At 33.4% G+C, this 23,515-nt stretch overlaps 1 long non-coding RNA gene across 2 annotated transcripts; it reads left to right on the forward strand.

Annotated features, from left to right (window-relative positions):
• The first annotated feature begins 629 nt into the window (after positions 1-629).
• Positions 630-23,385, forward strand: LOC102900375. Of its 2 annotated transcripts, none has more exons than XR_002743064.2 (4): positions 630-1,105; positions 6,931-7,083; positions 17,286-17,435; positions 19,700-23,385. It is a non-coding gene; the product is annotated as an uncharacterized LOC102900375 (long non-coding RNA). The 2 variants fall into 2 exon arrangements; XR_006599555.1 differs by lacking the exon at positions 630-1,105 and adding an exon at positions 5,735-5,788.
• The last annotated feature ends 130 nt before the right edge of the window (positions 23,386-23,515 follow it).

Below are 23,515 nucleotides of genomic sequence, written 5' to 3' on the forward strand. Positions count from 1 at the left end.
GGATTATCTGGTGGGCCCAAGGTAATCACATGATCCTTTAAAAGCAGAGAGTAGAAGAGGAAGTCAGAGAAATTTAAAGCATAAAAACAATTCAGTACATCCTTATTGACTTGATATGAAGAGGGAATTTGGTTAAAGAAATGAATATTCTCAGTCCTACAACTATAAGTGGCTGAATTCTGCCAGTGAACTTGAAAGAGGACCTGAGGGCCAGATGAGAGCCTCAACCATGGCTCATTCCTTGAGAATCCAGTCACACTGTGCCAGACATCTGACATAGATAAACTGTATAATAAATGAGTGGCGTTACAAGCTGTTGAACTTGTTATAGTGGCAATGGAAAGCTAATTTAGTTATGTGTGATTTAGAACTAGAAAGAAAAAAGGCTAGAGATCAATTTAAATGAAAGAACTAGGGGGACACCAGGGTGGCTCAGTCGGTTAAGCATCCATCTTCAGCTCAGGTTGTGATCTCTCAATTTGTTAGTTCGAGCCCTATGTTGGGCTCTGTGCAGACAGCTCAGAGCCTGAAGCCTGCTTCGGATTCTGGGTCTCCCTCTCTCTCTGCCCCTCCCCTGCTCACAGTCTGTCTCTCTCTGTCTCTCAATAATAAATAAACATTAAATGAAAGAACTAGGAATAACTTGATTCTCTTTATGATATTTTTTAAAGGTTCATTGATTTAGAGAGAGAGCACACACAAGTAGGGGAGGGGAAGAGATAGAGGGAGAGAATCCCTAGCAGCATCTGCGCTATCAGAGCACGGTCCAAGTAGGGACTCGATCCCACCACCTGTGGGATCATGACCTGAGACGAAATCAAAAGTCGGATGCTTAACCAACTGAGCCACCCATGTGCTCCTAAGAGATGATTTAAAAAGCAAAAACAAAACAGAAAACTTTATTCCAAGAAAAAACAAATACAGAACAAAATGTAAGTCAGAAGCTAGAGAATGGTAATAATGCCACTCGAGTTTCAACATGGAGAATTTTGTGACAAAATTTTCTATTTTTCTCAACGCAGTTATGAGGGAAATGGGAAGCAACCATGTGATGACAAAGATTTATACTATCAAAGAAAAGACAATTTTAACATTATATTAAATGGTATGTATGGGAATTGAAGTTTTAAAGTACTCATTATATGTGAGCGGTGTTCATTTTATCTAAACTTTCTCAACACCAGAATCTTGGCCATAATTACAATTAGGTCCCCTCAGTTCAAGTGCTACTGCACAATTCTGGAATATTTATAAAAAAAATCTCAACATTAATATTTGAGGCATAAATATATTATTACAAAGAATTTTAAAATGTGTTCTGTGGTAAATTATTAGTTTAAGAATACCTTTATTGTTAATCATTAGCTTAAGAATACCTATGTCATGTATACATACAACACACATGTATATGCACATATACATATGTAGCAGGACACATGAAATACCACTTACACATACTAAATATTTTGTACTAAATAACTAACTTCCTATACATACTAAATGTTTTGGGAGTATAAATATTTTCATGTATCTTTTTCAAATATTTATTTACTTGATCTGTTAGAAAAAAACATATTTGATCTCTCATCCTGAAGTCCTTCTTCCACCTTAAATTTCCTACAAATGTGTTAATTTTACTGTTGGACAAATAAGTTCCGAATACTAACAGTTCTCCAAGGATTACTTTGGTTGCTTGAGGTAGTATAGTGAACATGGGCTTAAAGTACAGAAGAAGTTCCCTCCTGCAGCTTATAGTTTACTAAAGAAAAAGATGTAACTCAAGTAATCATACAAATTAATATGAAACTACAATTGTAAAAGATTGCTATAAATAGGAATATAAGAGCTATGTAATGAGAAGTTTTACCTAGTTTATGAGGATTCTATGAAGAGTTAATATCAGAGAATTCATTTAAATATATGTAGGAAATAATGAGGTGAAGGTAGGGAAGCGAGAGGATCTCAGGGAGAGGAACAAGCCTGTATAATTACTGTCGGGGATGAAGCATGAGCATATTCTGTCTTGAAAGAAGGCCTAGCATCTGGTATAAAAAAGTCGGAGGGAACTTTATTCAGGATAATCTGGTGAAGTAAATTAGAGACAGATTATGCAAGGGTCCTGTAGATCATGTGGTTCGGTTTTTTATCAGATTTAACATAAGTCTGGGGAATTGAAGTAGGGGTAGATTCAAGGGTTGTCCAAAGAGATCCAGTGTGTATTTCTAATGCCATGTGGAGTAAGGACCAGAAAAATCTAGTTATTCTCCTTCCACGGTTGGCCTTGCCTTTTTGTCAAGTGATTTAATGATTCTGTAATGTTTCTTGAGGGTTTAATGAATTATGCTTAGCCACAGCAGAAATGGGTTTTGATCATGTTCTTTGATATAGGAGGTTTCGTCTTACTCCATTCTGATCTTGGTCCAGTGGGCACTGTGCAAGGCTTCTTACGGGTGGTATCTGCATAGTTTAAGTTTGCATGCATAGCCATTCTATTCTCAAAGTGATATGATATTTCTGGGCAAACACACGTAACATATATGCATGCATATATATGTATATGATGACGTGGAATTACAATAAATAATATAAAAGAGGCACAAAAGGTGGGTAAAAGAACAAATGAGGAAAATAGAAAATATATAGAAATGTGTTATACATAAATAGAACCATAGTGATAATAACACTAAATTAAATGGTCTAATGAAAAAGATAAAGCAGAGATTAGCAGATTTAAGAAAGATCCTTTTTTGGCTATCTACAAAAACCCTTTATAATATATAGACATAGATAAATAAAAACTAAGTAATGGAATATATATGTGTGTATGTGTGTGTGTGTATATATAGTGAATATATATATATATATATATAGTGAATATATATATATATATATATAGTGAATATATATATATATATATATATATATATATATATATATATAGTGAAACTTCTTAAAAAAAGCCAACTTGGGTGGACTGTGTATTATCAAAGTAGACTTCAGATCAAGGAATAGTATCACTGAAAAGAATATCTCCCCATAATACAGAATCAAGTGAACAAAAAGATATATGTATGTAGCTGATAATAGAGTTTCAAAATGCATGATAGAACTGAATGAATAGGAAAATTATTGCAGTTGGAAATTTCAACATTCTGCTATCTAAAATTATAAAGCAAATTAATACTACCATAAGCTTAGGCTAATTGATATTGGTAAAGTAATCCAGCATACTTTCAGAATAAAATTTTCTGAAAACCAGTACCTATTATTTTGAAGAGCATAAAAAACATACACAAGAATAGTCCTTGTGGTGAGCCATAAAACAAGTCTCATTAAGTCTGTAAAGATTGAAAGTATACAGGGAGCGCCTGGGTGGCTCAGTTGGTAAAGTGTCCAACTTTGGCTCAAGTCATGATCTCATGGTTTGTGAGTTCAAACCCCCACACCAGGCTCTCTTCTGTCAGCTCAGAGCCTGCTAGGGATTCTCTGACTCCCAATCTCTCTCTCTCTGCCCCTCCTCCAATCACTTTCTCTCAAAAATAAACATTAAAAAAGATTGAAAGTATACAAAGCGTCATTTTCAAAAAAGAACTAACGTAGATGTCAATAGCAACGATAGTATCTGGAAGATGAAATTAATAAGCCGCATGCTTGTATATAACACCTAAATCAAAGAAGAAATCACAAGGTCAATTTGAAGATAATCTGAATTAAAATAAATTAGTGTTTAAAGCAGAAAAACCACATGATCATATCAATTGATCAAGAAAAAAGACATTCATTTATGTAAAAATTCTCAGCAAAATAAGACTAAATAGAAAGCAAATTTCTCAATCTGACAAATGATCTATGAAAACCTTAATGCTGGGGCACTCAGTCAGTTGAGCATCTGACTTTGGCTCAGGTCATGATCTCAAGGTTGGTGGGTTTGAGCCCAGAGTCGGGCTCTGTGCTGACAGCATAGAGCCTGGAGCCTGCTTTGAATTCTGTGTCTCCCTCTCTCTCTGCTGCTCCCTCGCTCATGCTCTGTCTCTCTCTCTCCTTCAAAAAATAAATACAAAGACATTAAGAAAAAAAAAAAAAAAACCCTAATGCTAACATCATACTTAATGGAAAACACTTAGTACTTTGCTCCTAAGGTTGGGATAAATGAATTGTGTCCACCCTCAAAATTCCGTCTTCTGATAAATTCTAACTTCTCAGTTAATACTACTTTTACTGTTAAGAATAATGATGGATGTCTATCAAGTCCTTAAATGTATAATACATACAAATATTAGCATTTCAACTGCATTTATTTACATGATTCTTATAATAACCTACAATATTGTAATATCCATTTTGAAAATGAGAAATTTGAGGTGCCCAGGGTTTAAGAAATGTTTTTGGTTGCCACACAGTTACTGACAGATTTGGATTTCACATACAAGAAGAAATTTAAACTGGATTTTACACTGAAACTGAGCATACATTCTTAATATGAGTCTGTACTGATTCCAATAGTAAGGCTCTTTACTATAATAAAATAGATAAATGCTTCAAGCATTATTCTGGAAGATTAAGCACAACAAAAGGCATTTAAATTTCAGAGAAATGACAGTACTCGTACTTTAATAACATATTAAGTATTATAAATAATTTGGTACACTATTTTTTTTAAATTTTATTTTAGAGAAAGCATGTGAGGGGGGAGAGATGTATGGGGAAAGAGAGAGAGAATCTTTCTTTTTTTATTTTTTTAAGTCTATTTTTGAGAGAGAATGAGCGGGAAGGGGAAGAGGATCTCAAGTAGGCTGCCCGCTGACAGCAGCAAGCCCAATGTGGGGCTTGAACCCATGAGTCATGATATCATGACCTGAGCCAAAGTTGACTGCTCAACCGACTGATCCACCCAGGAGCCCCAATAATTTGGTACATTATGAAAGATTAAAACATAAGAGCAATGAAAATTAAATAAATTCTAGATACTTATGCAGATGTACATATATAAAAACACCCCACAATGTATCTATATTACATATATATGTATATAATATATATAATATATATACATAAACTTATATACTAAAAAGAGAAAATTATAATTCCCTCACTTCTAATTGATCCATCATTATCAGCGTATTATTGTTCCAGTTACAAATAATAAAAATCTCAAAAGAATAGCATTATGCTGATTCATGAAAGCTGTTACACTTTATAATATATATATAAGGAAATGTGTGGTGTATTATTTACATATGAGTTAACAAAGTTTACCTAAATGAATGTTTATTTTATATATTCTTGGGATTTTTTTTTTTACTAAGAAGGACAATGAAAATTTCTATAGTATGGAATTATGTATTAATATAATTCTGAACCAGTTATTTTGAAACTTTAAAATCTTTTGTTAGGGAGAACTATAAATTTTTTTCATTTAAACTTTATGCACGTGTATTAATTTCCTTGGACTTTCCATAACAAAATACCATAGACTAGGTGACTTACACAAAAGAAATTTACTTTTTCATGGAGTGCCTGGGTGGCTCAGTTGGTTGAGGGTCTGACTTTGGCTCAGGTCAGTTTGTGACTTTGAGGCCCACATTGGGCTCTGTGCTGACAGTTCAGAGCCTAGAGCCTGCTTTGGATTCTGTCTCCTCCTCCCCGGCTCACACTCTGTCTCTCTTTCTTTTTCTCTCTCTCTCAAAAATAAATAAACATCAAAAAAATTGTTTAAAGAAATTTACTTTTTCATATTTCTAGAGTCTGGAAAATACAAGATCAAAATTACAACAGGGATCAGTTTCTGGTAAGACTCCTCTTCCTGGCTCTCAGAGGCTAACTTCTCACTATCCTCAGTGCCAAAGATGGAATCCCTGATGTCCCTTCCTCTTTTATAAAGATGCTAGTTCTCTCAGATCAAGTTTCCAGCCTTCTGACCTTGCTTCTTTAAAGATCATAATTCCAATTCATGGCGAGTAGGGCTTCAACATATGAATTTTGAGGAGAGAGTATTAAATTCAGTTCATACATAGCACTAGGTTTGGCAAAATAATTGATTTAGCCTATGGATAATTAATTTATAATAATATCACAATATAGCTACAATCAACTGTGCAGATTCTTGTTAAATTCAGAACTAGAAGCAGTGACAGTCTTTATAAAAATTTATAAGAAAAAAAGGGGAATATGGAAGATCATTAAAATAAATGCTATAAGACTTTTATTTAAAACATAAGAAAAAGGAAAATTATTAGTTTGGGGCAGTGAGTTAATTGCATAAAGAAAATATAAACTTATTTCATAATGCCAAGGCTAATGTGAACATATACAGATTTTATTATAGCCTTAAATAAAATAGCAAAAAATGGAGACACCAAATATTTAAAAATAGAGTAGTAGCTAAAGAAAGACTGGTACTTTCAGAAGTTAAAATAATATTAACAAATTAAAATTTACTTACGAAATAATATTTATTCAACACAAGAATATTAATATGAAGAGTATGTATTATTTTATAGAAAAATACGTTATCTTTGTTACAATGCATGAATGTGACTAAATTTATTTTATCAAATTTACTAATTATGTTGAAGATGATCTAACCTAAAATATGTGTTGTTGGATTACATCAAATTTGCTTTGGGAGGTCCTGGGGAACACCAGAAGAAATAGGCAAAACCTTCAGGAGTAGCTGCAGACATTGATCACTTACAAAAAATCTTTGTACATACAAAACTCTACAAGTAAAATAGTACAGCGGTAGCAAATATTATATATGTTATAATCATTTTTATGTGTAAACTTGGCTATACTATGATACTGTTTTTTTAATCTCTCTGTGAATGTATATTTTTACATGTGATTAGTATGTCATTAAAAAGATGTTGAGCAAAACAGATTACCCTCCATAATGTGGATAAATCTCATCTAATCTTTCTTCGATTTTAGGAGAAAAGTATGTGGTCACAGAAGGAAGATGAGTTCTGCCTTCAGACTTCTTTGGACTCAAAAGTGCAACATCATCTCTTCCCTAGTGTGCTTGCCTGCCCTGCAGATTTTGGACTTGTTAGATTCTACAGTCTCGTGAGCCATTTCCTTAACGTAAATTAATCTTTTTTTTTTTCTTTCTCTCTTGCTATAACTGTATCTATGTCTATGCCCTTATCTATTATCTATCTATCTAATTTCTTATTGGTTCTGTTTCCCTGGAAAGCTCTAATTAATACATCATGGTTTTTCCCCTCTAGTTTACCTGAGTTATATGGAAAGGTGAGTATGTGTGTGTGATTGTGTGTGTGCATGTGTATGTGTATGCACACACATGTGTATTATACTGGTGAAAACACTATGGGATATTTATATTATTTAACACTTGATGTAAAGTATTATGTACTTTTTAACTCCTCAGTTTTTTAGTTCTATGTTAAATATCTATCACTGTTTACTATTATTACTAGTAACAGTACTAAAAAGTTTAAATATAAAATGATAAAAGTGAATGCAGTGTTCATAGCAAACTAGTAAGCACACTATCAACTTTCTTTCTCTTAATTAACCTGTTATCAAGATTATTATCTGTGATAATTTGAATGTGGCCTTATGTTATAATGTAACTTAGGTGCCAGATAAATAAAAATAATAATTAGATAATAGACAGGCTTGGAAAATATCTGTTAGTCAAGATTTGAACAATTTAATACCCGGCAACAGTATACACCATTACACACATATCTACATGTATACACACATGCACATGAGCACACACAACCATGATATAATTCATCTAAGAATTGAAGTATATTACAATTTTAATTTTGATACCACAGCCTTTGACAAACTCTCTATATAAACCATTCCGGGAAGACTCTTAGAAGAATTCAGGAGAACAAATCACATATAAAATGTCAGAATTTTTCCTTTATCTCTTGGAGGACTTGCAAAGTCAAAGGCTCTGTGACTAGCCTTCTACCACCATTGTTGCCAACACTTTATTCCCCAATATCATAAGAAATACACTTGAAAATTTAAAACATCCAAGTGGATTAATCTACTGGATTGTATTTCTTAAAAATCATTGCGTTGGCCTAGCCATGGCACCAAAATCTACAAAATATTACCCATCCATATCACCTTGGTTCCAAGTTTATTGAGCACGGGTGAACGTCCAGTTTAATTTCATTATTACACTATAAGTAATAGGACACTGCATCCCATGCCTGGGGCCCATTATCAAAAGAACTTTTCATAGAGTCTACATTGTCCTCTGTCGTGTATGACAAACTGTACAAAAGAAAATGTTTTCTATAATTATATACATGGGGTTTTGAAGTGTTTTGAGTGGGTGTCCTATATTTCAACTATCTGGGATTTAACCATGAGCTCAGATGGAGTAAGGTGTAACATACAAGCTTTATTACTTGACATTGATACAGATAGTTTGTTTACAGAAAATAAATAAATTGGTAGGTATCAATTTACACAGGACAAGAAGAAGTATGTTTTCCTTAAATGAACAGACTACTATTTGATTATGATCACTTGATGTGAAAGTAGAGTTCATTCAGAATGACGGAGTCCACACAACAGTTTTTACTTCTTAGTAGACTGAATATGCTACAAAATAGTTACAAAATATGCCTGTAAATCAAGGCATAGGGTATTATCTCTGTGAAATATTGTTTATTTTAGTAGATAATAGATTTATCTTTGAATATATTTTACACCATAGAGATATTCTTTTCCACTTCCCCTCAAATATCTGCTATCATAGACTTGAAATGCTTCTTAACCTCTTTTGAAGCAGAACTAATACAGAAACTTTACCCAATTATGTTACTCATTTTTCATTGTCTGAATTTTTCCAAAGACCGTCATGTCAGTTTAAAATATACATCCCATTCATTTTAATACATAACATAAATTATGGTACAATAATTATTTATACCGTTGTTGTCTGAAAAGGAGTATCTCCAAAAATTAAGTCATAGTCACCTTTCCATGTTGATACTGCAAACAATTTATCTATTACCTCTAGAGTTCATTTTATTGGAATTTCTAATTTTAACAAATGCTTACTTATCAACACACCGATTTTATATCCCTATTAAGCTTCCATTCTATAGTGCAAAAGAAGCCAACCTAGAATCTCGTATATAAATTCAGATCCAACTTGGCACAGCTATAGCTTGGAATACACTACTGAAGAAGCTTCTATGTGTTTATCGAACTATTTCATGCTATTTTGCTGAAGTCATGAAGAAATCAATTGCATCACAGCTGCAATACTTGACCCTAAATGTGTAGATGATGGCAAATAGCTTGCAACTAGCTATGCAAGGAATACGTACCTAATCCCATAAAAGTCTTAATCAATACAGAATACTTAATTGGCAGATGTTGTAAGACATTAACACTATCTGTACTTAATAGTCTCATTTCATATATTTTCAGTTACTTTCCGAAGTGCAGCTAAATTCATTACAATGATTACATTAAGTTCCTTTTCTTGCATTAAGAATAAGAGCCTGTTTCAATTTATAATAATGACTATCTGGGCCTAGAAAGATAAAAAATAGCTTTACTCAACTGGAGTTGATAGATGGTAATGTTTACTAATTAAGTAGTTTTGAAAGGGAGGGATTTTTCTTCAATGAGACAGCATTAGAAAAAAAAATGCTTGTTTAAAAATAAATATGCATACTATTTTTTCTTTTTTAAAAAATTCAGAATGCATAAGTATAAAACAATAATCACCCATAATTCTACCCCCTAGATAATCACTATTGAAATCTAACTGTGCCAACTTCTAGAGCACTGCTTGCTGGGTTTACAGTTTGGAGAGCATACTTAAGATTAAATTGCTATTCTAATTTTTCACTTAAATAATGAAAATAGTTGTTATGCATCTCTGTAAATACTAAAGTAGTTCACATTCAATAAATTACTTTTTTTATGTTAGCATGGTTATATCACTGAAAACTTATATTGTGGATGGCTTTTTCATGCATTTATCATATGTAGAGTAGATAATCCAAGGGCTTTCTGCAGAAAACACCACAATTGTCAAAGGGGAAAAGTAAATAGTTTCCTTTTTAAAAAACAGAGGCATTGTATCAACAATTTCAGATGTGGTAATCCCTATGGTAGCAAAAGAGATGACATTAAACAAATAAGGTAACTACTAAAATTCCTTATTTTTCTTTTCTATCATAACTTCTTAAAATTTATTTACATTTTTTCAAATTTCTCATTTAAATTCTAGTTAACATATGGTGTAATACTGGTTTCAGGAGTAGAATTTAGTGATTCATCACTTACATATAACATCCAGTGCTCAACACAAGTGCCCTCCTTAATGCCCATCACCCATTTAGCCCATCCCCTCCACCTCCCTTCCATCAAAACCCTCTGTTCTCTGTAGTTGAGTCTCTTACTGTTTGCCTCCCTCTTTTTTTTTCCCCCTTCTCCTATGTTCATCTGTTTTGTTTCTTAAATTCCACATCTGAGTAAAATCATATGGTATTTGTCTTTCTCTGACTGACTTATCCCACTTAGCATAACACTCTAGCTCCATTCATGTCATTGCAAATGGCAAGTAATATTTTAAAATTACTGAGTAATATTCAATTGTATGTATCTGTGTGCATATATATACATATATATCACTTCTTCTTTATCATTCATCAGTTGATGGACATTTGGACTTTTCCCATAATTTGGCTGTTGTTGGTAATAGGGCATAATCATCAGGGTGTATGTACCCTTTAAATCAGTATTTTTGTATCCTTTGGATAAATACCTAGTAGTGCAATTACTGTGTTATAGGGTAGTTCTGTTTTTAAATTTTTGAGGAAACTCCATTTTGTTTTCCACAGTGGTTGCACGGTTTGCATTCCCACCAATAGTGTAGAGGGCTCCCTATTATAACACAACGTCTAAAGCAGTATTTGGTAACTCTTTTTTTTTTTTTTAATTTTTTTTCAACGTTTATTTATTTTTGGGACAGAGAGAGACAGAGCATGAACGGGGGAGGGGCAGAGAGAGAGGGAGACACAGAATCGGAAACAGGCTCCAGGCTCTGAGCCATCAGCCCAGAGCCCGACGCGGGGCTCGAACTCACGGACCGCGAGATCGTGACCTGGCTGAAGTCGGATGCTTAACCGACTGCGCCACCCAGGCGCCCCAGTATTTGGTAACTCTTAAACAAACAAAACATTTGCAAAGACATATAGTTTACTATGATGCTTAATTTTATGTGTCAACGTGGCTGGGCCATGGTGCACAGATATGCATTCAAACATGCCAGGTGTTCTATGAAGGTGTTTTTTTTAAGTTTATTTATTTTGAGAGAGAGAGAGAGAGGGAGGGAGGATGCACACTCGCAAATGCAACTGGCGGGGGAGGAAAGAGAGAGTGGGGGAGAGAGAATCCCAAGCAGGCTCCATGCAGCATGAAGCCCAATGCAGGGCTCAAACTCACAAAGCATGACGTTATGAGTTCAGCTGAAATCAAGAGTCAGATGCTTAACCAACTCACCCAGATACCCCAAAGGTGTTTTTTATATGAAATTAAATTTAAATCAGTGAACATTGAGTAAAGCAGATTACTTCCATCATGTAGGTTAGTTTCATCCAATCAGCTAAAGGCCTTAAAAGAACATAGCCTGGCCTGCCTTGAACAAGAAGGTATCCTGACAGCATATTGCACTTGAATTCAAACTGCAACTCTACCCTGGGTCTCTGGTCTGCAGGTTGAACTTCTGTCTCCAAAATCATGTGAGCAAACTCCAAAAGAGAAGTCTTTCTCTTTGTCTCTCTGTGTATATGTGTGTGTGCACATATGTGTAGGCATACGTATGTGTGTGTGTATAGATAGATATATGTATGTGTATAAACACACACACACACACACACACACACACACACACACACACACACATATATATATATGCGCACACACACACACACACATATATACCACACACAGACACACACACATACATACACACATATTCTGTTGGTTCTGTTTCTCTGGAGAACCATGACTCATGCATGCATGCATTTAGTAAATATAGTTAGCTAGAAGAGAAGTTTAGTATCACAATTGGAATTTGAACAGAGATACATGTTTAAATATAAAGAGTTTGTTTATAATGGGGATGACATCTGTTTTATACTGGTCTGATCCATGTAACTACCACCAATAACAAAATATTGAAAATAACCTATATACTCTGTCTCCCCAAGGAAGCTTATTAGCTTTTTATAATGAATAATGCATTTTTTTAAATAACGCCCTTCAAAAAAATCATCATGCCCAGTTTTCATAGCTCATTTTTTTACAAACAATAAACACTTACTAAAAGTTTTACAACTAATGATTTCCAGACCAATTTTCCCACCTTCAGTTCCACTTGGTGTCTGCTTTCTTCCTCTTTTTTTAATTTTTTTTTTTTGAGAGAGAAAGAGAAAGTGTGTGTATGTATGTGAACAAGCAAGGAAGGACAGAGAGACAAGAAGAGAGAGATGCAGAAAGTCCAATGAAGGGCCCAATCTAATGCAGGACATGATCACCAAATCATGACCTGAACTGAAATCATGAGTCGGATGCTGAACTGACTGAGCCACCCAGGTGCTGCAATGTCCGCTTTCCCTCTTAAAGAAAATGCATAACATTCCCTGTGTTAGGACTTCACTAGGTCAGGCCTGCCTGATAGCATATTTTTTTCTGCTTTTTTCCCTCAGCCCAAGGTCTGCCCTTACCTCCAGTAGAAAATATTCTTGTTTCCTATCTTACTAATTTCTCAAGTATCTTTTAAGTAAGCACCATTCTTAACAACATTTATATAAAATGAAAATTAAACTCACAGGGCACCTGGCTGACTCTGTCAGCAGAGCATGCTACTCTTAATCTCAGGTTGTTAGTTCAAGCCCCACACTGGCCATGGATCCTACACACACACACACACACACACACACACACACACACACACACACACACACAATTAAATAAAGGAAGAGATGTTCATGTGCCAACTCTTCCACTTAATAACTATGTGTTCTTGAACAAATCATTAAGTAATAAAATTAAAGAAATTCACTTAAGATGTTACGTTTAGTGGAGCTTGATATAAACATTAGACATATCAACCTATGATGCAGAATATAACCCAATTGATCTGCCTTACATTGTCCCATGTTATACTCTGTCTCCTTCTTTCTCTTTTCTCCTCTTCATGGCTTAATTTTGTAGAATTCTTTATATTCCCATTTTTATTTCCTCAATTTGAGTTATTTTTAAACCACTCCATCTTGACTTCTGTCTATATTATACACAAAATGTCGTCCCACATTTAGCAAAGAAATGTTTTTGATTCCTTGACATCTCAATATTATACAACAAAATTGACCATTTCTGCAAACTACTGTATTAGTCAGAAGGGTATTCTGATCTCTACATTTTCTTCCTGAAAAAGGAGATAAAAATCCCATGTGAAAATGTCCACCCTATACAAAAAGAAAAGAAAGATTCTTTTTATCAAGGATAGGATGGTAAGCATGAGAAAATTCTATATAAACAGGGCTTGTTAGAATAGTTTTCATCTTTATTCAGCCTCCCCACTATTTTAGTTACTTTTCCACAATTGCATCTCTTTGTTCAACATCATATAAAAGCATTCCAAGTTTGCCACTTTTTGGGGTCTTCATTTCCTTATGAGGGCTTCAGCGTCCCATAAAATTTAAACTTGTATGCTTTTCTTTTACTAATGTGTCATTTGTTACTGAATACCAACCTAGGCCTAAAAGGGAAGAAGAAAAAATTTCCATCCTCATACATTCTCATATAGTAAATCAACTCTTAAATGTTGATCTTTATTCTGGGCCTCTGATCTTTTTGTTATATTCTCTCCTTTTGATTCCTCAACCAGTTTTATGACATAAAGCACCATATATGATCTAATGAGTCATTTTCATAGCTCATATGGAAAGCTTTCTACTGAACTCTGTGTCCACTTATTTGGGTAACATTGCATTCGGTGTCTCTCAGTACCTACTGTTTAGAATTTCCAATGCATAGTTATTTACTTCAACTAACAAATCTCATTCTTCAGAAATCTCTATGAAGCAAATCACCATCTGGTTGCTCAAGTCAAAAACCTGTGAGTTTTCCTTGACCTTTCCTCTCCTTATGGTCTATTCAAAATCAATTACTAAACCCAAAAGTGTTGTCTTAGTGCCTTTTATCTCCTGTCAGCACCAATGCCCAGAATCATGCTAGAGCCTCAAATACACTCCCTTCTAATACTATTATTTGTGTTCTCCATAATTCTGTCAGTGAGTTTCATCAAATAAAAATCTGACTAATTTATTAGCTTGAAAACCCCATTTGACTCTGTTTCATTAAGCCCACTTTAGGGAATGCCTACAAGGTAGTATAATTTGACTTTTTTCACATCACTTACTTCATGTTTATGTGCTGTGTTCTTCTTTCTAACATATTATCTCTTACCTCTTTCTTCCTGTAGATTCTTCTGACCAAATCATTCTTCCCCTATGCTGCATTTAATTTTCTCCTTCCCCGGTCGTCATTTTCATCTTTACTAAAATGTTACTTTTCATTAAAGAATTTAACTGTTTTCTAGATATAAAATTAATTTCCTATGTTATATATACTTATAGGTCTCTTCCTTTTCTAATTTGTACAAGAAGATGTAATTTCTATAATGTTCTCTTTTACCTCATTTAATTAAGCTCTATAAGGGAAGGTAGAATGACTGTCATGTTCAAATCTATAACTCAGGCTATTAACATAGGATATGATACAGAAGGTACTCAACATATATTTTGCAAGAAAATTTAAATACATTATTCAGGATAGAATCATAAGTTTTAGTAAAATATGTTGTTATTTTAACTCTTTCCTTATTTTTATATATTATAATGAGTACTAAAATTTATGGGCAAACTCATAAATCCCAAAAATTTCTTCTTTAAGGAATAGCAACAAAGAAAAAATATTTAATACTGTATTATATCACTTGCAAGATGAATTGAAAAAAGTCACACTGATAGAATCAGAGAATAGAACACTAGTTACAAGGGGATAGGGGGTGGGGAAGGGGCATATTGGTTAAAGGGTACAAACTTTCAGTTATAAGATGGATATGTTCTGGGGATCTAATATATAGTATGATACATAACTATAGTATATAATACTATATTGTATACTTTAAAATATTAAAAGAGTAGATCTTAAGTGTTCTTACAACACACACAAACAAAAGTTAATTATATGAGGTAACGGACATGGTAGTTAATTAATGGGATTGTGATAATCATTTCACAGTATATATGTGTGTGTATAACTATATGTATTATATATATATATATTGATATATATTGATATATATGATATATATCAACACATTGTACACTCTAAACATACGTAACTTTTATTTGTCAATGAAGCTGGAAAACAAACTATAAGATGTTGCTAAACTCTATTTCAACTAACTTAAATGTTACCTCTCTGTACTTCTCCAGTGTCTATTCCAGAGTTTTTCTCAGAGAATTAATATGGCACTCAAAAGTCTTTTTTTAATTAAAATTTTAATGTTTATTTTTGAGAGAGAGAGCATGAGCAGGTGAGGGGCAGAGAGAGAGGGAGACACAGAATCTGAAGCAGGCTCCAGGCTCTGAGCTGTCAGCACACTGCCCAATTCAGGGCTCAAACTCACAAACCATGAGATCATGACCTGAGCTGAAGCTGGACACTTAACCAACTGAGCCACCCAGGCGCTCACACTCAAAAGTCTTTAAATTACAATATCATTTGGTAAGAAATTAAATGAATATAGTTTAATGATTAGCAAATATTATTTTTTAATTCTCTGTCTTATACAATGATTCACTGATCTTTTTCTCAAAGGAAGAGAGGTATCATGAAAAGATGAATTGTGTCTTTTATACCAGTCAAATCTCTACCACTTTGAACAGTGATGAACTAGTAGGTTGTAACACTCAATAATTATTTAAATGAATTTATTTCTTATTTTTTAAGAATATTCATAGAAATAATAGGTTTTGTATATAATATTCAGGTTTCCTTAAGTAAAACAATCCAATTCACTTATTCAAAAAGTTATTAAAAACTTAAATTTTGTTATTATGATTCACTGGACCAAGATCAAATTAACCATCATTTTAGCCCCATTAACCTAACTATGTAATGAGAATCGAGAAGACAATGTATTTAAAAACACCTAACTTGTAAGTCATACTAAACTAAATTAAATACATTCTTAAAGCACTAAATTACCATCTGTTCACTTTTTCTATTGGTTACAGTGTTTGATATTAAGACAGTTTCAAAGAGAAAATGAGGTGATGCTGAAGAATTACAGACTGTGAATTATGCAGTTTACATTCTAATTTATATTTGCTTATTCAAAAGAATATATAAATAATATCAATACATTAGCATTTCACTATATGTAATCTGCTTCCTTTTTAAATCCCTTTTAAAAATGATCATTACCAAACATCAAGAATACAAAACATCAGAGGAGATCTCAATGGATCTAAAAAAATATTTTGACCAAGTCATTTAATCATACATAATGTTACTTCATCTTTGTTTTATTATTACTTTTATGTTTGGTTTTCTTATTATCTGTTAACACAGTTTCACCAATGAGAAGGCAAATTTTGTACCTGACCATTAAAGCTCAGGATTGAAAAGAAAAATGTTCAGTCCTCTTTACTGATTAGCTAAACTAAATTGACCAAAGAAAGCCTAGTGCAAACACACACTACTTATGTTACAATAGTTGGTATCTAGTTAAAGGGGATAAATAGGTGACATATCATGATAAGGACCATCCGGCCTATGTTTTGAAATTATCATCCTAAGATTTTAAATATAACTGATCCTTTTGTGTGTTATATCATGAGAATAATTATAAACATGGCTGAATCCAAATCCGTTCCAAATATATATTTTTTCTAACTTCACTGATTCTTATTCATGTTTGGTCCTCCTATCCCTAGTTCTAAACATATAAATTCATAAATTCAACAAATAATGTTTTGAGCCCTTCTAATGTGTGAGTCACATTTTTAAGTGATAGGAATGGCCTTTCAATGGCCTTCAGTGATAGTTCCTGCCTTTCAATAGGCTATGTTTGTGTTGCTTTCTGCTAATTCTTGGTTTGGTGACCCTGTTAAAATCTCATATGTGGCTTACAGATTTACTCTTCCCATTCATTTTTGAATCTTCACACTTACTTGATTTTGCTTCAACAGGCACGAGTGGCCCCCACAACTGCCACATCCCCAAACCGAGGAAGATTCAAATATACAGTAAGAATAACTACTTCGGAAGGACCCCCTATCTTCTTGATAAAAAGACTTATTTTTCATATGCTCAGTACTGATCAATATTGGAGACATAAGGTAAGCTTAACCCATGTTCCATGTTTATTACTTTCCAATACTGAATTCTATCTTGGAAAATTAATAGGGGGAACAACACGTAATAGACACCAATTATATTTAAAATATTAAATTTGTGATTATAGTGAACAATAGTTCATTTCTTCCCTGAGCTAGTTTAAAGAGGAAAAACCCTAACCCAAATGCAGAACTCAATACCTACTCAGACTTTATAATTTAGTATATGGGAAATAGAGACAATGGACAAAATAAATAAAGTACGTAATATACTAGGTAATAAGTGTAATGGGGAAATAAATTTCATCTAAGTGAAGCAGATAGATACAAGGTAAAATGGTTGCTAGGTGGGTTCCTAAGAAAAACTTCAGTTACATGAAGACCTAAACGCTATGAGAGAGTGAGCCATTTAGTGTGCAGGAGGGGTAGTGGCCCAAGCAGAGGGAAAAGAAATGGTAGAGACCAGGGATGAATTTGTGTGATTTGAGTGTTTAAAGAATAGCAAAAAGAGGCAGTGAAAATCACTGCTTAAAGAAAACAAATAAAAACTTAAAAACATCAGAAATGTGCAGAAAGAGAAGAAAGGAGAAAGAAATAAAAGCAATAGATAAAGCGAGAATCTAGACAACTGCGTGGCAGTTTCAGGTAAAGGCTCTGTTAAGAAAAGAGACATTTAATATTGAATTATGTTATCTATATCGATGATATAGATCCACTTGTTGTTACTGTTATTATTAAACCGTAGCTTCATATACCTGGCACCTATGACCAATATTAGGGGATGGGATCAAGGAAGAAAAAGCTTCTCCTAAATGGGCAGATGTCCTAGTATAGGAAAAGGAGAAATATGGGACACATTGGAAAATGACAAATTAAGAAAAGAAAGAAATCACAAATAGAGTTAACCATTTATTTATATTCACATATAAGTCCTTGAAAATACAGAAATCTTTGGCACATAGGAGATGAAGATTTAACCCCTGTGAATCTAGATCCTAACGCAAAGAATGATAACAGTATGCATTTAGGTTACACAAGCCATCAACATACTATTCTGAGTATGTTATAAAAAAATGGTCTATCAAATATCATTGCCACCTAACTTGAATTTTGTATTCTATCACTTTATATTCTCTTTTTGTCTTTTTTTTTTTTTTTTTTGCTTGATATCTTCCCTTTAGACATCTGGAATTCTTTCTTGTTTGAAAACAGTGAAGGATAAAATGTACTCACACATCTTAGATTGAGGGAACTGTAATTCAGAGTTGTGAACAGACACTTTGGATTTTCAGGAACCATATTCTACAGGCCCTTCTGAAAGTGCATGTTTTTATACACAAGCATATACTGATATCAGTGGAAATACATAAACTCTCATCAGTCTCAGCTATTGTGAAGGTCATTCAAGTGTCAATCACTAGGTTTTTTATCGGTTATATGTTTTGAAAATATTTTTCCTAGTCTATAGCTTTTTCTTTCGTTTTCTTAACAATTTCTTTTGCAGAGCAGGTACTTTTAATTTTCATGTCCAATTTGCCATTTGCTGCATGTAGATTGTGTTTTTCACCAACAAATGTCATAAATATATATTATTTTTGGAAACACATGATCAGGATGAAGTATTCCCTTCCTGTTCCTAAATTGCTGTTTTAAAAATCACATATCGATATTGAATGCTGCCAAGTGTTTTATATCTCTATCAAACATTATTATATAAATTTTCTTTGGTGTTTTAATGGGATGCATCTCATTGATTCATTTTTGAATGTTGAATGTGTCTTATACATCCAAAATAAGTCTCACTTGTTCTTGGATGAGCTACCTTTTAAATATTGGTAAATTTGCATTGCTTTATGTTACTGAAGATTATTGCATCCTATATTCATGAAGTATATTGGTCTTTAGCTTAGATTTTCATTTTGTTTATTTTGTCTTTCACCGACACCAACAGTAATCCTAGCTTCATCAAATATTGGGAAGTATTCTCTCCTCCTCTGTTTTCTAAAGACTTTATGTAGAATTGATATCATTTCTGTACTAAACAGCTTCCAAGTCTGACTTCCAATGATCCCTACATCCTGTTATTCATGGACTTTATTATCCTGTCCCCTTGATATGGGCTAGACCTGGTGACTTGCCTCTAATAAACAGAACATGGCAAAGTTGATAGGATGTCACTTTTGAGATTAGGTTATAATAGACTATAGCTTAGTCTTGCTAGCTTTTTTTTTTCATGTCCTCTCTCTTGCTTGCTCTCATGAATCAAGATGCCATGTTGTTAGATGATTTATAAAGCAGTCCAAAGAGCAAAGAATCTGGGGAGTCCTCCAGGCAAGTGCTCATGAGGAACTGAGGCCTCAATCCAACAGTGTACAGAAACTAAATCCTGCCAATAACAACATGTGTGAGCAAGAGCACAGAAACTTCCAGCCAAGCCATAATTGACTGTGGAAATGTGAGAGACCCAGAACCAGAGGAGCTGGCAAAGCCACAACTTCTCAAGTGAGCACTGGAAGTTTGCATTTTTCATGAAATTTATTTGTCAAATTTATTGGCATAAAATTGTACTTAATGTATCCTAATTTCCATTTTTCCTAAATATCATTTTAATCTTTAGGATTTGTATTAATGTCTTCTCTCTCATTTCTGATTTTGGTAATAGGTGTCTATCTTGCTCTGACTGGCTGGAAGTCCATCAATTTTATTGATCATTTCAAAGAACCAACTTCCATTTATTTCCTGAAATGTTTTTTCTGGTTTCATTGTCATTATCACCTTCTCTAGTCATTATTATCCCCTTCCTTCCACTTGCTTTGTATGTAATTTTAATTTCTTTCAATAGTTTCTTAAGATAGAGGTATAGTCATTATTTTAAGACCTTTTCTCTCCTCTCTTATGAGGACTTGATACTATTTATTTTTCTGTGAGAATAGTTTTAGTTGCATCCTACAAGTTTTGATTTGTTGTGTTTTCATTTGTATTTAATTCAAAATATTTGGAATTTTCATTTTAACTTTCTTTTGACTATATGTTTTTTGTAATTTTAATTTCCCAAATATCTGGGAAATTTTAAGATATATTTTATAATTGATTTCTAGGTTAATTCTGTTTTAATCTGAGAATGTACTTTGAATGATTGTAATCCTTTAAATTTGTTAAGGTGGTTTTTTTGTTTTTGTTTTTGTTTTTGTTTTTGTTTTTGGAGAGAGGGGAAGAGTGGGGACTATTTGGGAAATATCCCATGTGCATTTGAAAAGAATGTGTATTGTGTTGTTTGCATGGATTGCAAATAATCAGGTCAGATTGGTTGATAATGTTCCAATCTTCTCTATACATAATGATTTTGTTTACTTTTTATTTTTTAAAAATTTTTCCGCATATTTTAAAAAATTGATTACTAAAAAAGTCTGAAACTTCAAATGTGTTTATCTTCTTAACTATTCTTAGTGTTTTTTCCTCAGCATTAGATGTCCAGTTGCCTGGACCCAGTACATCTACTTACCCTTTCCCACATGTAGTGTTTTTTGTTTGTTTTGTTAGCTCATGTTTCTCTGTTCTTTTCCCTCAGTTGCAATGGATCTTCATCTGTCATTGGGATCTCAGTCTTTACTCTCACCAAGGGGATTAAGCTTTTTTTTGTCCTTAGGGCATCAAGTTCTGGACAGTTTTTTGTTGCTCCAATCATGGTGGCTTCTACCCCACCCAGGTCTAATACTATTTCTCTGGCCCTAATCCTCAGATGCACATAATGGGATCTGTGAAGAGCCTACAAGTTGGAACAAATTTGTCTCATTTCTGTAACTCCCAGGAATTCTATACTCTCACATTAACTTAAATTGTCACCAGCTAGACCCCAAGACCTGGTCTTTACTGAATACCTATTTGTATTCACTAACCTTTATCTTAAAGTTTCCCTTAAGCTCTTCTTTGCATCTTTCTTCTTAACTCAGAAAATGAGACCTGAAACCACTTCCAAGGTGATGGCAACTACCCTCACAAAATCTACCCAACCCCAATCTGCCCAAACCACCCAAACAGGTTGAGCTAAATCTGACTCTTTCCTGAGCAGATGGACCAGGGAATGACCTCTGGAATGACCTGTAATTACCTTTACCTCATTATAATATTAACATATCTGCCCAAGGAGGGGACTTGGCCCCACTTACATAACATACAATGTGACCTTATGCCCACCTCTACAAAGGATGACAAGGCTTTGCTATCTAAATATTTATCCTGAACCTAAACAAAAGGAACCCATTCACCCTCTCTAGGAAAGTCATGGTTTTGGAAGCCATTCCCTGAGATATCTCCTTATTTGCTGCAAATAAAAGTTTTCTTTATGTAACAACCTGTATGGTGTCTGACTCAGCAAGGAACGAACTCATGTTGGTTCACCTACATCATTATCTTAGCAATTGTTTAAAATTTTAGCTGAAATCTTACCTATGCTGCTCTGTGCCCTAGGTTATCTACAATTTGCAAGTCATATCTCTTTGGCGGTGCCTTTTTCCATGGGTTTCTGGCTAGTTGTTTACACTGCAACCTTCACCTTCTGATGGTTACAAGAAGAGTTATGGATTTACACTTTATCTTTTTCTTGTTGGTAGGTTGGGACATAAACTTTTCATCTTCTGCATCATAAGTGGAAGCAGAAAGTGGAAGAAAATCACCTTCACAAGAGATAGCATTAAGAGGTGGAAATTCAACAACTTTGTTGAAAGATTTAATAATAAATGGAAGGAAGTAATGGAGCTAGAATTTCTTTATATACTTTAAATCATAACAAACATGAAATACCCTACACACAAGCTAAGTCCTTAAAAAAGCAAATTTCGTGTATACTACATTGCTTATGCAAATTAATTTATTCTACATTACTCATCAGATTAGGTATTTTGAAGTTTGTCAGAGACTGTGCTCCTAGGTAATTCACTACTGGGTGTTTTTACATTTATCAACTATCTGACTTGTGGGAGTTCTTTATAATACCAAAGGATTCACCTGAAGCAAGTAGCTACCTGACTTGTTTTGTAATATTGCAAGTTTCTCACTCATTTTGATGCAAAGTTTTAAACATACCTCAATCCTTCTAAGTTAATGAGCTCCAAACAGCTGCATTCATAATAAATCTACTCCTCGGTATTGTGCCTTTGAAAGATGCATCTACATTAAATTTCTTTAAATTATGATTCAGTCAGATGATATTATAACCACAGAGTTTATACACACAATTAATAAGGTAAAACCCAAACAATAACTCATACTAGGTTAGTTCTAGGCAGCATCATGAGATTTCTTTTTTTGTAACCTCATTTCACCTTTTTACTCCTCTAATGTCAGTTCAGTACTTGAAATCTATCCTTCAAATGTATAAGATATTCTCCAACTATGCTCCTTTGTTTAAAAGTTCCCTCAATTTCTTAAAATATTTTTGTTTTTCTCTACCTCATTTTCTCAGGCTTTCTCCTCTTTGGTTTTTAATTTCTATTTATCACCAGAATGGATGAATTATAACAAAAGTAGTCTTGACAATCAAGCTATTTAAAAGGAAATCAGTTAATGGAATGTATTTCAAAACTGACAAATTCTCTCACCTTTGCTTCTTACTCCCATTCTGTTCTAGAAATGGGTTTCTTTCAAAAGCAAAGCTCAATAGACTTATGAATACATTTGGTATGAGAAAGAATGAATAGAATAATATTCATTCACTTTAGAAAAATTCTAGCAATGGAACTTGTATTAAGAACCCATAATTATGAGCCCCCCAAAAAACCCCAAAAAACAAAAAACAAAAAAAAAACCCCAGCAAAGTCTTAAGTTTGAGTCTTAGAGAATGTACCTATAATATTCTATAAAGTTGTTTTTTGTGTGAGTCTCAGCACACTATTTTTTATCTTTTAAAAAATTTTAATGCCAGTATGGTTAACATAGAGCATTTTATTAGTTTCATTTTTTTTCTAAATCTTTTAAAAAATTTTAATGCCAGTATAATTAACATAGAGCATTTTATTAGTTTCAGGTGTACAATATCCTGATTCAACAATTATATATATTGCTCACTGCTCATCAAGGTAAGTGTA

Source organism: Felis catus, chromosome B3 (assembly GCF_018350175.1).
Source record: "Felis catus isolate Fca126 chromosome B3, F.catus_Fca126_mat1.0, whole genome shotgun sequence".
NCBI classification, from domain to species: domain Eukaryota; kingdom Metazoa; phylum Chordata; class Mammalia; order Carnivora; family Felidae; genus Felis; species Felis catus.